This window comes from Vicugna pacos, unplaced genomic scaffold (assembly GCF_048564905.1).
Source record: "Vicugna pacos unplaced genomic scaffold, VicPac4 scaffold_20, whole genome shotgun sequence".
Lineage (NCBI taxonomy): Eukaryota > Metazoa > Chordata > Mammalia > Artiodactyla > Camelidae > Vicugna > Vicugna pacos.
This window is the reverse complement of record NW_027328741.1, coordinates 74458658-74473453: the sequence shown is the minus strand read 5'-3', so window position 1 is coordinate 74473453 and position 14796 is coordinate 74458658.

Genomic DNA, 14796 nt, shown 5'->3' with positions numbered 1-14796 from the left:
CGTGTTGTGCATTCTATGTTCTAAATTCTTTATTCAGTATTTTGTATTCTATATTCTAAAGTCTGTGTTCTGCATTCCATGTCCTAAATTTTGGGTTCTGTATTCTGTTTTCCATATTCTATATTTTGTGTTCTACATTCTATATTCTAAATTCTATATTCCGTATTCTATATTCTACATTATAAATTCTGTGTTCTGCATTCCATGATCAAAATTCTGGCTTCTGTATTCTCTTTTATATATCCTATATTTTGTGTTGTTCTTTCTATATTCCACATTCCATATTCTGCATACGGTATTGTTTATTTTATATTCTGTGTTTTACATTCTATATTCGAAATTCTATATTCAGTATTCATTATTCTATATTCTAAACTCTGTTTTCTGCATTCCATGTTCTAAATTCTGAGTTCTATATTCTCTAATCTATTCTATATTGTGTTTTTTCATTCTATATTCTGCATACTGTAGTCTGCATTCCGTATTCTGTATTCTATATTATGTGTTCTTCATTCTATATTCTAAATTCTATATCCAGTATTCTGTATTCTATATATTTTATTCTGTGTTTTACATGCTATATTCTAAATTCTATAACCTGTATTCTGTATTCTATATTCTAAATTCTGTGTTGTACATTCCATGTTCTAAATTCTGGTTTCTATATTCTCTATTCTATATTCTGTGTTATTCATTCTATATTCGAAATTCTATATTCAGTATTCTGTATTCTATATTCTATATTTTGTGTTCTACATTCTATGTTCTAAATTCTATAACCAGTATTCTGTATTCTATATTCTAAATTCTGTGTTGTACATTCCATGTTCTAAATTCTGGGTTAAATATTCTTTATTCTATTTTAAATATTCTGTGTTATTCATTCTATATTCTAAATTCTATATTCAGTATTCTGTATTCTATATCCTAAATTCTGTGTTCTGCATTCCATGTTCAAAATTCTGTGTTCTATATTTTCCTTTCTAAATTCTATATTGCGTGTTCTTCATTCTATACTCTACATACTATATTTTGCATTCCGTATACTATATGCTAAATTCTGTGTTCTAAATTCCAAATTTTAATTCTATATTCAGTATTCTATATTCAGTATGCTTAATTCTTTGTTCTGCATTCTATGTTCTAAATTCTATATTCAGTATTCTGTATTCTATTTTATAATTTCATTGTTCTGAATTTCATGTTCTAAATTCTGGATTCTATATTCTATATTCTGTGTTCTACATTTTACATTCTAAATCCTATATTCAGTATTCTGTATTCTATAGTCTAAATTCTGTCTTCTGCATTCAATATTCTAAATTCCATATTCATTATTATGTATTCTATATTCTAAATTCTGTGTTCGGCATTCCATTATTAAATTCTAAGTTCTATATTCTCTTTTTTATATTCTTTATTTTGTGTTCAACATTCTATATTCAACATTCTATATTCTGCATTCATTTTCTATGTTCTGTGTTTTATATTCTGTATTCTAAATTCTATATTCAGTATTCTGTATTCTATATTCTGAATTCTCAGTTTTACATTCTATATTCAAAATTCTAAACTCAGTATTCTGTATTCTATAGTCTAAATTCTGTGTCCTGCATTCCATGTTCTAAATTCTGGCTTCTCTATTCTCTATTCTCTATTCTATATTTTGTGTTCTTCAAGCTATATTCCACATTCTATATTCGGCATTCCGTATACTATATTCTATATTCTGTGTTTTACATTCTATATTCTAAATTCTATATTCAGTATTCTCTATTCTATAATCTAAAATCTGTGTTCTGCATTTCATGTTCAAAATTCTGTGTTCTATATTCTTTAGTCTATTCAATATTGTGTGTTTTTCATTCTATATTCTACATACTATAGTCTGCATTCCGTATTGTATATTCAATATTATGTGTTCTTCATTCTATATACTAAATTCTAAATTCTGTATTCTATATTCTACATTATAAATTCTGTGTTCTGCATTCCATGTTCTAAAATCTGGGTTCTATATTCTCTTTCTATATTCTGTATTCTGTGTTCTACATTCTATATTCTAAATTCTATATTCTGTGTTCTGTATTCTAAATTCTGAATTCTGTGTTCTGCATTCTATGTTCAAAATTATATATTCATCATTCTGTATTTAATATTCTAAATTCTGTGTTCTAAATTCCATGTTATAAATTCTGTATTCTGTATTCTGTATTCCATATTCTATATTCTGTGTTCAAAATTGTATATTCTGTCTTCTATATTCTGCATTCCGTATTATATATTGTATATTCTGTGTTCTACATCGTATATTCTAAATTCTATATTCAGTATTCTGTATTCTATATTCTAAATTCTGTGTTATGCATTCCAAGTTCTAAATTCTATATTAAGTATCCTGTATACTATATTCTAAATTCTATGTACTGCATTTCATGTTCTAAATTCTATATTCATTATTCTGTATTCTATAATCTAATTTCTGTGTTCTGCATTCCATGTTCTATATTCTGGGTTCTGTATTCTGTTTTCCATATTCTATATTCTTTGTTCTATATTCTATATACTGTATTCTATATTCTGCATTCCGTATTCTATATTCTATATTCTGTGTTCTTCATTATATATTCTAAATTGTATATAAACTATTCCGTATTCTATATTCTAAATTCTGTGTTCGGCATTCCATTACTATATTCTAAGTTCTTTATTCTATTTTTTATATTCTTTATTTTGTGTTCTTCATTCTATATTCTACAATCTATATTCTGCATTCATTTTCTATATTCTATGTTCTGTGTTCTATATTCTGTATTCTAAATTCTATATTCAGTATTCATTATTCTATATTCTGAATTCTCAGTTCTACATTCTATATTCAAAATTCTAAATTCAGTATTCTGTATTCTATATTCTAAATTCAGTGTCCTGCATTCCATGTTCTGAATTCTGGCTTCTATATTCTCTATTCTGTATTATATATTTTGTGTTCTTCATTCAATATTCCACATTCTATATTCTGCATTCGGTATACTATATTCTATATTCTGTGTTTTACATTCTATATTCTAAATTCTATATTAAGTATTCTGTATTATATAATCTAAATTCTGTATTCTGCATTCCATGTTCTAAATTCTGAGTTATATATTCTCTTCTCTATTCTATATTTTGTGTTTATCATTCTATATTCTACATGCTATATTCTGCATTCCGTATTCTATATTCCATACTATATGCTCTACTTTCTGTATTCTAAACTCTATATTCAGTATTTAGTATTCTATATTCTAATTTCTGTGTTCAGCATTATATGTTCTAAATTCAATATTCAGGATTCTGTATTCTATTTTCTAAATTCTGTGTTATGCATTCCATGTTCTAAATTATGGATTGTATATTCTCTATGCTATATTCTATATTCTGTGTTCAAAATTCTATATTCAAAATTCTGTGTTCAGTATTCTGTATTCTATATTCTAAATTCTGTGTTCATTATTCTATGTTCTGCATTCTATATTCATTATTCTGTATTGTATATTCTAAATTTTGTGTTCTGCAATCCATATTCTAAATTCTGGGTTCTGTATTCTGTTTTCCATGTTCTATATTCTTGTTCAACATTCTATGTTCTGTATTCTATATTCTGCATTCCGAATTCTACATTCTATATTCTGTGTTCTACATTCTATATTCTAAATTCTATATTAGGTATTCATATTCTATATACTAAATTCTGTGTTCTGCATTCCATGTGCTAAACTCTGGATTCTATATTCTCTATTCTGTATTCTGTGTTCTACATGCTATATTCTAAATTATATATTCAGTATTCTGTATTGTATGTTCTAAATTCTGTGTTCTGTATTCCATGATCTAAATTCTGGCTTCTATATACTCTATTATATATTCTATATTTTGTGTTGTTCTTTCTATATTCCACATTATTTATTCTTCATACGGTATTCTATATTATATATTCTGTGTTTTACATTCTATTTTCGAAATTCTATATTCAGTATTCTGTATTCTAAATTCTAAACTATGTGTTCTGCATTCCATGTTCTTAATTCTGGGTTCTATATACTCTATTCTATATTCTATATTTTGTGTTCCACATTCTTTATTCTAAATTCTATATTCAGGATTCTTTATTCTATATTCTAAATTTTATGTTCTGCATTCCATGTTCTAAATTCGATATTATGTATTCAGTATTCTGTATTCTAAATTCCGTGTTCTGCATTTATGTTCTAAATACTATATTCAGTGTTCTGTATTCTATTTTCTAAATTCTGTGTTCTACATTCCATGTTCTAAATTCTTTATTCTATATTCTCTATTATATATTCTATATTCTGTGTTCTTCATTTTATACTCTTAATAATATATTTTGCCTTCCATATTGTATATTCTAAATTTTGAATTCTAAATTCTGAATTCTAAATTCTATATTCAGTATTCTGTTTTCTATATTCTAAATTCTGTGTTCTGCATTCCATGTTCTATATTCTATTTTCAGTATTCTATATTCTAAATTCTGTGTTCTGCATTCTATGTTCTAAATTCTATATTCAGTATTCTGTATTGTATATTCTAAATTCTGTGTTTGCATCCCATGTTCTAAATTCTGGATTCTATATTTTTGATTCTATATTCTATATTGTGTGTTCTACATTATATATTCTAAATTCTATATTCAGTATTCTGTTTTCTATATTCTAAAATCTGTGTTCTGCATTCTATGTTCTAATTTGTATATTCAGTATTCTGTATTCTATATTCTAAATTCTGTGTTCTGCATTCCATGTTCTAAATTCTGGGTTCTATATTCTCTAATCTATATTCTATATTCTGTGTTCTACATTCTATATTCTAAATTCTATATTCAGTATTCTGTATCCTATATTCTAAATTCTGTGTTTTGCTTTCCAAATTCTTAATTCTATATTCCGTAATCTGTATTCTATATTCTATATTCTGTGTTCTACATTCTATATTCTAAATTCTATATTTAGTATTCTGTATTCTATTTTCTAAATTCTGTGTTGTGCATTCCATGTTCTAATTTCTATATTCAGTATTCTCTATTCTGTATTATAATTCTGTGTTCTACTTTCAATGATCTAAATTCTATATTCAGTAATCTGTATTCTATATTCTAAATTCTGTGTTCTGCATTCCATGTTCTATATTCTGTGTCCTATATTCTCTATTCTATGTTCTAAATTCTATATTTAGTATTCAGTATTATATATTCTAAATTCTGTGTTCTGCATTCTGTGTTCTTAATTCTGGATTCTATATTCTCTATGCTAAATTCTATATGCTGTGTTCTAAATTCTATATTCTAAATTCTATATTCAGTATTCTGTATCCTGTATTGTAAATTCTGTTATGTGCAATCCATGTTCTAATTTCTATATTCAGTATTCTGAATTCTGTATTCTAAATTCTGTGTTCTACATTCGATGTTCTAAATTCTATATTCAGTATTTTTTAGTCTATATTCTAAATTCTGTGTTCTGCATTTCATGTTCTAAATCTTGGGTTCTGTATTCTGTTATCCACATTCTATATTTTGTGTTCTTCATTATATATTCTAAATATTATATTTAGTATTTTGTATTATATATTTAAATTCTGTGTTCTGCATTCCATTACTAAATTCTAGGTTCTATATCCTCTTTTATATATTCAATATTTTGTGTTCTTAATTCTATATTCTACATTCTATATTCTGCATTCATTTTCTATATTCTATATTCTGTGTTCAATATTCTGTATTCTAATTCCTATATTCAGTATTATGTATTCTATATTTTGAATTCTGTGTTCTACATTCTGTATTGAAATTCTAAATTCAGTATTCTTTATTCTATATTCTAAATTCTGTGTTCTTCATTCCATGATCTAAATTCTGCCTTCTATATTCTCTTTTTTATATTCTATATTTTGTGTTGTTCTTTCTTTATTCCACATTCTATATTCTGCATACGGTGTTCTATATTATACATTCTGTGTTTTACATTGTATATTCGAAATTCTATATTCAGTATTCTGTATACTATAATCTAAACTCTGTGTTCTGCATTCCATGTTCTAAATTCTGGTTTCTATATTCTCTACTCTATTCTATATTTTGTGTTTTTCATTCTAGATTCTACATAATTTAGTCTGCATTCTGTATTCCATATTCTATATTCTGTGTTCAAAATTGTATATTCTGTCTTCTATATTCTGCATTCCGTATTATATATTGTATATTCTGTGTTCTACATCGTATATTCTAAATTCTATATTCAGTATTCTGTATTCTATATTCTAAATTCTGTGTTATGCATTCCAAGTTCTAAATTCTATATTAAGTATCCTGTATACTATATTCTAAATTCTATGTACTGCATTTCATGTTCTAAATTCTATATTCATTATTCTGTATTCTATAATCTAATTTCTGTGTTCTGCATTCCATGTTCTATATTCTGGGTTCTGTATTCTGTTTTCCATATTCTATATTCTTTGTTCTATATTCTATATACTGTATTCTATATTCTGCATTCCGTATTCTATATTCTATATTCTGTGTTCTTCATTATATATTCTAAATTGTATATAAACTATTCCGTATTCTATATTCTAAATTCTGTGTTCGGCATTCCATTACTATATTCTAAGTTCTTTATTCTATTTTTTATATTCTTTATTTTGTGTTCTTCATTCTATATTCTACAATCTATATTCTGCATTCATTTTCTATATTCTATGTTCTGTGTTCTATATTCTGTATTCTAAATTCTATATTCAGTATTCATTATTCTATATTCTGAATTCTCAGTTCTACATTCTATATTCAAAATTCTAAATTCAGTATTCTGTATTCTATATTCTAAATTCAGTGTCCTGCATTCCATGTTCTGAATTCTGGCTTCTATATTCTCTATTCTGTATTATATATTTTGTGTTCTTCATTCAATATTCCACATTCTATATTCTGCATTCGGTATACTATATTCTATATTCTGTGTTTTACATTCTATATTCTAAATTCTATATTAAGTATTCTGTATTATATAATCTAAATTCTGTATTCTGCATTCCATGTTCTAAATTCTGAGTTATATATTCTCTTCTCTATTCTATATTTTGTGTTTATCATTCTATATTCTACATGCTATATTCTGCATTCCGTATTCTATATTCCATACTATATGCTCTACTTTCTGTATTCTAAACTCTATATTCAGTATTTAGTATTCTATATTCTAATTTCTGTGTTCAGCATTATATGTTCTAAATTCAATATTCAGGATTCTGTATTCTATTTTCTAAATTCTGTGTTATGCATTCCATGTTCTAAATTATGGATTGTATATTCTCTATGCTATATTCTATATTCTGTGTTCAAAATTCTATATACAAAATTCTGTGTTCAGTATTCTGTATTCTATATTCTAAATTCTGTGTTCATTATTCTATGTTCTGCATTCTATATTCATTATTCTGTATTGTATATTCTAAATTTTGTGTTCTGCAATCCATATTCTAAATTCTGGGTTCTGTATTCTGTTTTCCATGTTCTATATTCTTGTTCAACATTCTATGTTCTGTATTCTATATTCTGCATTCCGAATTCTACATTCTATATTCTGTGTTCTACATTCTATATTCTAAATTCTATATTAGGTATTCATATTCTATATACTAAATTCTGTGTTCTGCATTCCATGTGCTAAACTCTGGATTCTATATTCTCTATTCTGTATTCTGTGTTCTACATGCTATATTCTAAATTATATATTCAGTATTCTGTATTGTATGTTCTAAATTCTGTGTTCTGTATTCCATGATCTAAATTCTGGCTTCTATATACTCTATTATATATTCTATATTTTGTGTTGTTCTTTCTATATTCCACATTATTTATTCTTCATACGGTATTCTATATTATATATTCTGTGTTTTACATTCTATTTTCGAAATTCTATATTCAGTATTCTGTATTCTAAATTCTAAACTATGTGTTCTGCATTCCATGTTCTTAATTCTGGGTTCTATATACTCTATTCTATATTCTATATTTTGTGTTCCACATTCTTTATTCTAAATTCTATATTCAGGATTCTTTATTCTATATTCTAAATTTTATGTTCTGCATTCCATGTACTAATTTCTATATTCAGTATTTTGTATTTTATATACTAAATTGGGTGTTCTGCATTCTATGTTCTAAATTCTATATTCAGTATTCTCTATTCTATTTTCAATATTCAGTGTTCGGCATATCATATTGTAAATTCTGTATTTTATATTCTATATTCTGTGTTCTACATTCTATATTCTAAATTCTATATTCAGTATTCTGTATTCTATAGTCTAAATTCTGTGTTCTGCATTACAAGTTCTAAATTCGGGGTTCTGTATTCTGTTTTCCATATTCTATATTCTGTGTTCTACATTTTATATTCTGTATTCTATATTCTGCATTCCGTATTCTATATTCTATATTCTGTGTTCTAAATTCTATATTTTAAATTCTATATTCAGTATTCTGTATTCTATATTCTAAATTCTGTGTTCTGCATTCCATGTTCTAAATTCTGTGTCCTATATTCTCTATTCTATCCTACATTTTGTGTTTTTCATTCTATATTCTACATACTATATTCTGCATTCCGTATTCACTATTCTATATTATGTGTTCTACATTCTGTATTCTAAATTCTAAATTCTGTATTCTGTATTCTTTATACTAAATTCTGTGTTCTGCATCCCATGTTCTAAATTCTGGGTTGTGTATTATGTTTTCCATATTCTATATTCTGTGTTCTACATTCTATATACTGTATTCTATATTCTGCATTCCGTATTCTGTATTGTATATTCTGTGTTCTTCATTATATATTCTAAATTCTATATTCACTATTCCGTATTCTATATTCTAAATTCTGTGTTCGGCATTCCATTACTAAATTCTAAGTTCTATATTCTCTATTTTATATTCTTTATATTGTGTTCTGCATTCTATATTCTGCATTCATTTTCTATGTTCTATGTTCTGTGTTTTATATTCTGTATTCTAAATTCTATATTCAGTATTCTGTAGTCTATAGTCTGAATTCTCTGTTCTACGTTCTATATTCAAAATTCTAAATTCAGTATTCTGTATTCTATATTCTAAATTCTGTGTCCTGCATTCCATATTCTAAATTCTGGCTTCTATATTCTCTATTATATATTCTAAATTTTGTGTTCTTCATTCTATATTCCACATTCTATATTCTGAATTCCGTATACTATATTCTATGTTCTGTGTTTTACATTCTATATTCTAAATTCTATATTCAGTATTCTGTATTCTATAATCTAAATCCTGTGTTTTGCATTCCATGTACTAAATTTTGGGTTCTGTATTCTGTTTTCCATATTCTATATTTTGTGTTCTACATTCTATATTCTAAATTCTATATTCAGTATTTTGTATTATATATTTAAATTCTGTGTTCTGCATTCCATTACTAAATTTTAGGTTCTATATTCTCTTTTATATATTCAATATTTTGTGTTCTTATTTCTATATTCTACATTCTATATTCTGCATTCATTTTCCATATTCTATGTTCTGTGTTCTATATTCTGTATTCTAATTCCTATATTCAGTATTCTGTATTCTATATTCTGAATTTTCAGTTCTACATTCTATATTCAAAATTCTAAATTCAGTATTCTGTATTCTATATTCTAAATTCAGTGTCCTGCATTCCATGTTCTGAATTCTGGCTTCAATATTCTCTATTCTCTATTATATATTTTGTGTTCTTCATTCAATATTCCACATTCTATATTCTGCATTCGGTATACTTTATTCTATATTCTGTGTTTTACATTCTATATTCTAAATTGTATATTAAGTATTCTGTATTATATAATCTAAATTCTGTATTCTGCATTCCATGTTCTAAATTCTGAGTTCTACATTCTCTTCTCTATTCTATATTTTGTGTTTATCATTCTATATTCTAAATTCTATATTCAGTATTTTGTATTATATATTTAAATTCTGTGTTCTGCATTCCATTACTAAATTCTAGGTTCTATATTCTCTTTTAAATATTCAATATTTTGTGTTATTAATTCTATATTCTACATTCTATATTCTGCATTAATTTTCCATATTCTATGTTCTGTGTTCTATATTCTGTATTCTAATTCCTATATTCAGTATTCTGTATTCTATATTCTGAATTCGGTGTTCTACATTCTATATTCAAAATTCTAAATTCAGTATTCTGTATTCTATATTCTAAATTCTGTATTCTGCATTCCATGATCTAAATTCTGGCTTCTAATTTCTCTTTTATATATTCTATATTTTGTGTTGTTCTTTCTATATTCCACATTCTATATTCTGAATACGGTATTCTATATTGAATATTCTGTGTTATACATTCTTTATTCGAAATTCTATATTCAATATTCTGTATTCTATAACCTAAACTCTGTATTCTGCATTCCATGTTCTAAATTCTGGGTTCTATATTCTCTAATCTATTCTATATTGTGTGTTTTTCATTCTATATTCTATATAGTATAGTCTGCATTCCGTATTCTATATTCTATATTATGTGTTCTTCATTCTATATTCTAAATCCTATATTCTCTATTCTGTATTCTATATTCTAAATTCTGTGTTCTGCATTCCATGATCTAAATTCTGGGTTCTATATTCTCTTTCTATATTCTATTTTCTGTTTTCTTCATTCTATTTTCCACATTCTATATTCTGCATTCATTTCTATATTCTAAATTCTGTGTTCTATATTCTGTATTCTAATTTCTATATTCAGTATTCTTTATTCTTTATTCTGAACACTCTGTTCTTCATTCTATATTCAAAATTCTAAATCAGTATTCTGTATTCTATATTCTAAATTCTGTGTTCTGTATTCCATGATCTAAATTCTGGCTTCTATATACTCTTTTATATATTCTATATTTTGTGTTGTTCTTTCTATATTCCACATACTATATAATGCATACGGTATTCTATATTATATATTCTGTGTTTTACATTCTATTTTCGATATTCTATATTCAGTATTCTGTATTCTATAATCTAAACTGTTTGTTCTGCATTCCATGCTCTAAATTCTGGGTTCTATATTCTCTATTCTCTATTCTATATTTTGTGTTCTACATTCTTTATTCTGAATTCTATATTCAGGATTCTTTATTCTATACTCTAAATTTTTTGTTCTGCATTCGATGTACTAATTTCTATATTCAGTATTTTGTATTTTATATACTAAATTGTGTGTTCTGCATTCTATGTTCTAAATTCTATATTCAGTATTCTATATTCTATTTTCAATATTCAGTGTTCGGCATATCATATTCTAAATTCTGTATTTTGTATTCTATATTCTGTGTTCTACATTCAATTTTCTAAATTTTATATTCAGTATTCTGTATTCTATATTCTATATTCTGTGTTCTGCATTCCATGATCTAAATTCTGGTTTCTATATTCTCTAAAATATATTCTATATTTTGTGTTCTTCATTCTATATTCCAGATTCAATATTCTGCATTCCGTATTCTACATTCTATATTCTGTGTTCTATATTCTATATTCCAAATTCTATATTCTTTATTCTGTATTCAATAGTCTAAATTCTGTGTTCTGCATTCCATGTTCTATATACTGGGTTGTGTATTCTGTTTTCCATATTCTATATTCTGTGTTCTGCATTCCATTCCTAAATTCTAGGTTCTATATTCTCTTTTATGTATTCAATACTTTGTGTCCTTCATTCTATATTCTACATTTTATATTTTGCATTTATTCTCTATATTCTATATTCTGTATTCTAAATTCAATATTCAGTATTCTGTATTCTATATTCTGAATTCTCAGTTCTACATTCTATATTCAAAATTCTAAATTCAGTATTCTGTATTCTATATTCTATATTCTGTGTTCTGCATTCCATGATCTAAATTCTGACTTCTTTATTGTCTTTTATATATTCTATAATTTGTGTTGTTCTTACTATATTCCATATTCTATATTCTGCATTTCGTATTCTATGTTATATATTCTGTGTTTTACATTCTATATTCGAAATTCTATATTCAATATTCTATATTCTATAATCTAAATTCTGTGTTCTGCATTCCATTTTCTATATTCTGTGTTTTATATTCTGTACTCTATTCTATATAGTGTGTTTTTCATTCTATATTCTACATTCTATTGTCTGCATTCAGTGTTCTATATTCTATATTGTGTGATCTACATTCTATAATTTAAATACTATATTCGGTATTCTGTATTCTATATTCTAAATTTTGTGTTCTGCATTCCATATTATAATTTCCGGTTTCTACATTCTCAATTCTATATTCTATATTCTGTGTTCTACATTATATATTCTAAATTCTATATTTTGTATTTATATTCTATATTCAAAATTCTATGTTCTGCATTCCATGTTCTAAATTCGATATTATGTATTCAGTATTCTGTATTCTAAATTCCGTGTTCTGCATTTATGTTCTAAATACTATATTCAGTGTTCTGTATTCTATTTTCTAAATTCTGTGTTCTACATTCCATGTTCTAAATTCTTTATTCTATATTCTCTATTATATATTCTATATTCTGTGTTCTTCATTTTATACTCTTAATAATATATTTTGCCTTCCATATTGTATATTCTAAATTTTGAATTCTAAATTCTGAATTCTAAATTCTATATTCAGTATTCTGTTTTCTATATTCTAAATTCTGTGTTCTGCATTCCATGTTCTATATTCTATTTTCAGTATTCTATATTCTAAATTCTGTGTTCTGCATTCTATGTTCTAAATTCTATATTCAGTATTCTGTATTGTATATTCTAAATTCTGTGTTTGCATCCCATGTTCTAAATTCTGGATTCTATATTTTTGATTCTATATTCTATATTGTGTGTTCTACATTATATATTCTAAATTCTATATTCAGTATTCTGTTTTCTATATTCTAAAATCTGTGTTCTGCATTCTATGTTCTAATTTGTATATTCAGTATTCTGTATTCTATATTCTAAATTCTGTGTTCTGCATTCCATGTTCTAAATTCTGGGTTCTATATTCTCTAATCTATATTCTATATTCTGTGTTCTACATTCTATATTCTAAATTCTATATTCAGTATTCTGTATCCTATATTCTAAATTCTGTGTTTTGCTTTCCAAATTCTTAATTCTATATTCCGTAATCTGTATTCTATATTCTATATTCTGTGTTCTACATTCTATATTCTAAATTCTATATTTAGTATTCTGTATTCTATTTTCTAAATTCTGTGTTGTGCATTCCATGTTCTAATTTCTATATTCAGTATTCTCTATTCTGTATTATAATTCTGTGTTCTACTTTCAATGATCTAAATTCTATATTCAGTAATCTGTATTCTATATTCTAAATTCTGTGTTCTGCATTCCATGTTCTATATTCTGTGTCCTATATTCTCTATTCTATGTTCTAAATTCTATATTTAGTATTCAGTATTATATATTCTAAATTCTGTGTTCTGCATTCTGTGTTCTTAATTCTGGATTCTATATTCTCTATGCTAAATTCTATATGCTGTGTTCTAAATTCTATATTCTAAATTCTATATTCAGTATTCTGTATCCTGTATTGTAAATTCTGTTATGTGCAATCCATGTTCTAATTTCTATATTCAGTATTCTGAATTCTGTATTCTAAATTCTGTGTTCTACATTCGATGTTCTAAATTCTATATTCAGTATTTTTTAGTCTATATTCTAAATTCTGTGTTCTGCATTTCATGTTCTAAATCTTGGGTTCTGTATTCTGTTATCCACATTCTATATTTTGTGTTCTTCATTATATATTCTAAATATTATATTTAGTATTTTGTATTATATATTTAAATTCTGTGTTCTGCATTCCATTACTAAATTCTAGGTTCTATATTCTCTTTTATATATTCAATATTTTGTGTTCTTAATTCTATATTCTACATTCTATATTCTGCATTCATTTTCTATATTCTATATTCTGTGTTCAATATTCTGTATTCTAATTCCTATATTCAGTATTATGTATTCTATATTTTGAATTCTGTGTTCTACATTCTGTATTGAAATTCTAAATTCAGTATTCTTTATTCTATATTCTAAATTCTGTGTTCTTCATTCCATGATCTAAATTCTGCCTTCTATATTCTCTTTTTTATATTCTATATTTTGTGTTGTTCTTTCTTTATTCCACATTCTATATTCTGCATACGGTGTTCTATGTTATACATTCTGTGTTTTACATTGTATATTCGAAATTCTATATTCAGTATTCTGTATACTATAATCTAAACTCTGTGTTCTGCATTCCATGTTCTAAATTCTGGTTTCTATATTCTCTACTCTATTCTATATTTTGTGTTTTTCATTCTAGATTCTACATAATTTAGTCTGCATTCTGTATTCTATATTCTATATTATGTGTTCTTCATTCTATATTCTAAATTCTATATTCAGTGTTCTGTATTCTATACTCTAAATTTTGTGTTCTGCAAGCCATATTCTAAATTCTGGTTTCTGTATTCTGTTTTCCATGTTCTATATTCTGTGTTCTACATTCTATATTCTGTATTCTATATTCTGCATTCCAAATTCTACATTCTATATTCTGTGTTCTATATTCTATATTCTAAATTCTATTTTCAGTATTCATATTCTAATTTCTAAATTCTGTGTTCTGCAGTCCACGTGCTAAATTCTGGAT